The sequence below is a fragment of the Anser cygnoides genome, chromosome 1, assembly GCF_040182565.1.
Source record: "Anser cygnoides isolate HZ-2024a breed goose chromosome 1, Taihu_goose_T2T_genome, whole genome shotgun sequence".
In the NCBI taxonomy this organism is placed as follows: Eukaryota; Metazoa; Chordata; class Aves; order Anseriformes; family Anatidae; genus Anser; species Anser cygnoides.
The window spans coordinates 199,709,717-199,716,243 of NC_089873.1; positions in this window are offsets into that span (position 1 = coordinate 199,709,717).

A 6,527-nucleotide genomic window follows, 5' to 3' on the forward strand; every position below is an offset into this window, starting at 1 on the left:
TGAGAGCAGCCCTGATGAGAAGGACCTGGGGGTGCTGGTTGATGAAAAGCTCAACATGAGCTGTCAATGTGCGTTTGCAGCCCAGAAAGCCAACCGTGTCCTGGGCTACATCAAAAGCAGCGTGGCCATCAAGTTGAAGGAGGTGACTCTCCCTCTAGTCTGCTATGGTGAGAGCCCACCTGGAGTACTGCATTCAGCTCTGGGGCCCCCAGCACAAGAAGAACATGGACATATTAGAACGAGTCCAGAGGAGGGCCACGAGGATGATCAAAAGGCTGGAGAATGTCTCCCACGAAGACAGGCTGAGTGTGTTGGGGATGTTCAGCCTGTAGAAGGGAAGGCGCTGGGGAGACCTTATAGTAGCCTTCCAGTACCTAAAGGGGGCCTACAGGAAAGCTGGGGAGGGACTCTTTGTCAGGGAGTGTAATGATAGGACATGGGGTATTGTTTTTTAACTAAAAAAGGGGAGATTTAAATTAGATACTAGGATGATGTTCTTTACTCAGAGGGTGGTAAGGCCCTGGAACAGATTGCCCAGAGAAGCTGTGGATGCCCCAACCCTGGAGGTGTTCAAGGCCAGGCTGGATGGGGCTTTGAGCAACCTGGGCTGGTGGGAGGTGTCCCTGCCTATGGGAGGGGGTGTTGGAACTGGATGGTATGGCAAGGGGGTTGGAATTAGATGATTTTTAAGGTCCCTTCCAACCCAAACAGTTCTATGATTCTCTGATTCTATTATAAATGCCTTGAATTTGAGTTCTGTATAGCTCATTGAATATAAATCAGTGGAAGCTTTTAGATACCTTTGTCAGTGATTTTATTAGGTTAGGTAGCACCTTTATGGCCATTTTGTGAACAGCAGAGTTGCCTAAATGATAGATTTAGTTGGTTATGTCTCCAAGGTCCTGTCTTTGAAGATGTGTACTAAAACTAAATCCTTGGGTTACTGCAATCTTCTGTCAATAAGACTACAATTCATGGTCAACAGCTATGAACAAATTTCACTGATCTCCTACCCCATTTAAAACTGTGATACTTCTATTGAACTTTTTAGACAAGATATACTTAATATGTAATTAGTAGGTAATTTTTAAAGAATTTTCAGCTGTAGGAACATCATGAGTCAGTGGATCCACTCTGATGCTTTCACATAGCCATGTCATATACCGATAAAGTATCAAGTTCCATCTCAAAACAAGACTTTTTTTGTCCTTCAGCATTGTGTTTGAGATGCATTTTCTAAATCTTTTTATATTCATAAGACATTTTCTTTTAATCTCTACAGAAAATTAATTCAAATATAATTTTGTTACTAATTTTTACCAAAGCTGTCTTTTAGATTGCACACACACATTTTTTTCTTTCCCAAAATTTGCTCTCCATTCTCCTTCTCTTCATTCCCCATCTTCAAATTTATCGGTCCCAGAGACACCTCTCTTTAAATTTTGACAGGTTTTACCAATCCACTTCTTTTAGTGTTTGCTGATAAGATGGGCTCTATGTTCCCTATAGTATTGTATCAGCACCTGCTCTGATCTGAATTCAACATTTTAAACCTGGGCCATCAGAACTGGAAACAATACTCCAGATGAGATTGCTGTACTGTGTACTGACATCTGTCACTGTACAAATAATACTTGTAAATCACTAATGGAAATAGTTCCATTACTCAGCATATTCCAAGCTTTTGTTGATGTTTTCCATGGTTTCATCATCTTAGAAGTTCTTTATGATCTTGTGATTTACTGAAAAACAGAAGTCTCTTCTTCCTCTCTCCCTGTTGTCCTTACTACTGAATAATTCTCTTATATCTAACACCAAGCTTAAGGCACTGACTCACAACATGCTGAAGTGTGCTCAGCATCGGGGACCCTTTCATTTCCTTGCAAAGGAATTTAGTAGTTCCATCAAAAGCACCAGCATAGTAATGCCAGAAAATCACTAAGCTTCCTGTTCGAATCCACCCTGCCCGTGCTGCATACAGTTAAATCCTGGTTCTGGAATCTGCCGCAGGGATTGGAGATCTAATAGTTGGCTTGTCACAGAGAATTAAAACAAATTAAATATCTTCTCTGAAGGTGCCTTCATTGTGAAATGTGCCTGTTGCCTTATCTCAGTTGTTATATGTGAGCTACCAATAGTTTAGTCAAGCAGAAGAAAGTGCTGAACTGCTTAAATAATGTTAGCAGTTACAGTCCAAAGAGGTGAGGTTCAGGAGTAGAAGATTAAAACTATCTCCTTAAGAATCACTCACTGCTGGAAGGCAGAAAAGAGGAGGAGAGAGTTTAAGCAGTAATGAAGCCCTGAACGGACTCTGAGGCTTAATGGAGGTATAAAATCCAGCACCCTTGCTAGTTTTTCTCCTAAAAAATCAGTGGACATAGGATATGAAAAAAGCAAAAAGACATTAACTAAGTAGTGTAATAAATGCCTTTAGATTTTCTCCTAAATGCTCAAAAGCAGAAAAATACCTGATTCATTTCATCTAGGGATCAAGATCTTTCACTTTTTTTTTTTTACTTTACAATTACCTTAAAGGAGGTTTTAACAAGACGGAGATCATGCTCTTCTCCCAGTCACCAAGTGATAAAATGAGGCGAAAAGGCCTCACATTGAGCCAGGGGAGGTTTAGACTGGATATTAGGAGAAATTCCTTTACTGAAAGAGTTGTGAGGCATTGGAATAGGCTGCCCAGGGAAGTGGTTGAGTCACCATTCCTGGAGGCCTCCAAGAAATGTGTAGATTTAAAACTTAGCAACATGGCTTACTGATGGACTTTAGTACTAGGTTAAAGGTTCAATTAGCTGATCTTAGGGATCCTTTCCAACTGCAACAGGCTCCCCAGGGAAGTGATCATGGCACCAAGCCTGCCAGAGTTCAAGTGTTTGGACAACACTCTGAGACATATGGGCTGATTTTTCTGTGGTTCTCTGCGGAGCCAGGAGTTGGACTCAGTAATCCTTGCAGGTCCCTTCCAGGATATTACATAATTCTATGACATATAGTATATGTCACAATAACTAATATGACGTATCAGTGGTCAATGGTTCTATGTCCATGTGGAGGCCAGTGGCAAGTGATGTCCCTCAGGGGTCTGTCTTGGGACAAGTGCTTTTCAATATCTTCATCAGTGACATAGACAATGGGAATGAGTGCACCCTCAGCAAGTTTGCAGATGACACCAAGCTGAGTGGTGCAGTTGATACCAAAGAAAGAAGAGATGCCATTCAAAGGGACCTGGACAGGCTGGAAAAGGAGGCCCATGTGAACCTCATGAGGTTCAACAAGTCCAAGTGCAAGGTGCTGTACCTGGGTCGGGGCAGTCCCAGACATGAGTACAGACTGTGAGAAGAACTCATTGAGAGCAGCCCTGTAGAGAAGGACTTGGGGGTTCTGATGGATGAAGAGCTCGATGTGAGCCAGCAGTGCATGCTTGCAGCCTAGAAGGCCAGCTGTGTCCTGGGCTGCATCAACAGAGGAGCAGCCAGCAGGGGAGGGAGGTGATTGTGCCCCTCTGCTCTGTCCTTGGAGTGCTGCATCAGCTCTGGGGCCCCCAGCACATGGATGTGAACCCGTTAGACCAAGTCCAGAGGAAGGCCATGAGGATGATCAGAGGGCTGGGGAGCACCTCTCCTGTGAAGAAAGGCTGAGGGAGCTGGGGTTGTTCATCCTAGAGAAGAGAAGGCTCTGAGGAGACTTTATTGCAGCTTTTCAGTACTTAAAGGGGTCTTATAAAAAGGATGGAGAAGGGCTCTTTACTTGGGTAGGCAATGATAGGACAAGGGGAAATGATCTTAAACTAAAAAAGGATATATTTAGACTAGATACTAGGAGAAAATTCTTCAGTGTAAGAGTAGTGAGGCTTTGGAACAGGTAGCCAAGAGAAGCTGTAGATGCCTCATCCCTGGAAGTGTTCAAGGCCAGGCTGGATGGGGCTTTGGACAACACGATCTAGTGGGTGGCATCCTTGCATTTTAATATATTTTTTTTTTCCTTTGGCAATAGGCAAGTGATAAAAAATTAAAATAGAGAAGAGCTGGCATTCATATGGACTTGACATCTTCTTTGGTCCTTGCAAAACGCTTTGTAGTCTTTTCTGATACAAAAACTCAGATTATGAAATATTATGCTTGCTAATTTAACATGCCCTAGTTGTTTGAAACTTGGCTAAAAGCCAGATTTGTTATTATTTGATAATTATATTCCACTTGCTGCAGGAAAGAACAGCATAGGCACGTGTGCCTCTATGAAAAGAAAAAAAAAAAAAAAAAAAGGCTACTTAGGAAATAAGATACACAATTTGAAAAGCCAAATCTCTGTCTGATTTAGGCTCACACCAGGTTCTTTCACTTCCAAAATGGGATCTTGAATTAAAAGACTGCTGGCTAATATGGAGGTGAATTTGTATGTCTCTCCATCCATTTGCAGGTAACTCTTGATAAGCAAGGACTTTGGTACAGATTTCATCACATGAGTCTACCTACATTTTACCTGACAGTATATACTGAATTGCAGACTTCTATGATGATCTATCTTTAGTGCCTCTGATAAGCTTTTTGCAAGAAAATCACATCTGTTTTTTATGGCAGTCAGCATCAAAGATCCCCAAGAGAAGAACCCGTACCTTGCCAGAAAGCCTGTGATTCTTCCTTTTCAAAAGCAGATGGAATAGCTGGAGACCTGAAGCTCAAGCACACTTGAAGCACTCATTGCTGGATGCTATCCATACTGAGCACACTGCAGGCTTCTCTGCAGACGACAGCTAGGTTACTCAAAACTGTTTCTGAGGATGCTCCCACTGCAAAATGCAGAGGATGGGAGACTATTTTGATTCCACCATCTTTCAGGCAGAATGGCAGCCATTCTATATGGTGCTTAAGTACACCAGTCAAAACTGATGCCTATACATCCATTGGCAAGGGATGCTCCCAAATCAGTTGCTGGTTAGGTACCAAGACTGCTTCTGTAGTATTCTTAGGATATCAAGTCTGCTAACTCTGGAGATCTTGTCTTTAACTGTGAAAGAGCACTTCTTGATGGACATCCCACTCTATTCCTAACTGCCACTACCTATTTCCAACCTTCCCTTTCATTTGTGCTCATAATTGTGAGGAAGCTGGTTCCACAGACTGAAAGGAGGCTTTTTCCTGATGGCTGAGATCTCCATTGCATCATCAAGCTAAACTAATTTATCTTATGGCTACATGAACATGAGATATACAAGAAAAGCCAAAGAAACAGAAGCTGTGTTGATAGCAAGGCCATCTCTTTTTGATGGAGTTCAAGAAGCATTTGGACAATGCTGTCAGACATTTAGTTTGATTTTTGGGTGGTCCTGTGTGGAGCCAAGAGTTGGACTCAGTTATCCTTGTGGGTTCCTTACAACTCAGGATATTCTATGATATCACTCTGCATAGCCTAAGGCATGCCATCACCCTAGAGGCTAATTCCCCCCCTGTTCTGAATGGAGACCTTAGTACCTAATTCAAGACTGAGGGGCCCATTGCAAGGTTCACTGGCACAATATCTCAAAATAGTTTACACTCCTTGCCATTGTAGCTTAGATATCATCTGGCATGAAAGAAGTAAAGAGAAAATTTAAGATTTCTAAGAAAGTTCTGTGCTAAGGACTGCCATAGATTGTAAATTAAGAATTATGGAAAGTTGTGTAGCTCTTGTTATGGCCTTACATATGTAAGGCCTTAGTCTGTTGTGCTGGTAGTGTCCAGGCATTTTTCAAAATCATTTTCAGGTCGTTAGTGTGGAAAGCTTCAGACATTTTAAGAGTTATGTATTCTACAGATGGCAAAAATATGCTTGTTCACCTGATATTTATTCTGTCTAGAGGTAGTGAGAAATGTAGACAGTTCAAGCATGCAAAACTCTTCTAATTACCAATAGCAAAAAAGATTTTAAGAGTTTGGTCTAGGAGCTTAGAAATGGGTACTGCTAATAGCTGTTATGGGAAGATTCTGCCTTTGGCCATGCTGGGGTAATTTATCACTTCCCTGTACATTATCTGAAATAAAAGGGAATGCTCATTTATTTATTTTGTTGTTGTTTTGTTTTGTTTTGTTTTCTGAGCAGTTTATCCTCCACCGAAGCAGTTTTTACTGTACTGTAGTGTTGCCTACACATTGAATAGACTCTCTATCAAAGACTGTTATCAAAGACTGAACTGTTAGAGAGCAGAATCAGTTCTTGAAATGGGGAACCACAGCAATTTTGGGGGTCTTAATTACTTTGAGAAAATAGGAAGAAAAATCAAAATGAGGGAAAGTGCACACACTTTCATTTCAGCTGAGGATGTTCAAAGTTAAAATTATCACACTGAAATTTAGAAATGTACATTGTAGGCATTTACATTTTAGCTTTATAATCAAGGGAGATATAGGCATTTTATGTGGTTTATTTGGGATATATATATATATATTTCAGGATGAAATTTAGATTCAAATTCCAAAAATGACAATTCCAGAGGGATAATGATGTCTAATAAGTATATACCAACAGGGTAAGGCTCTCTTAAA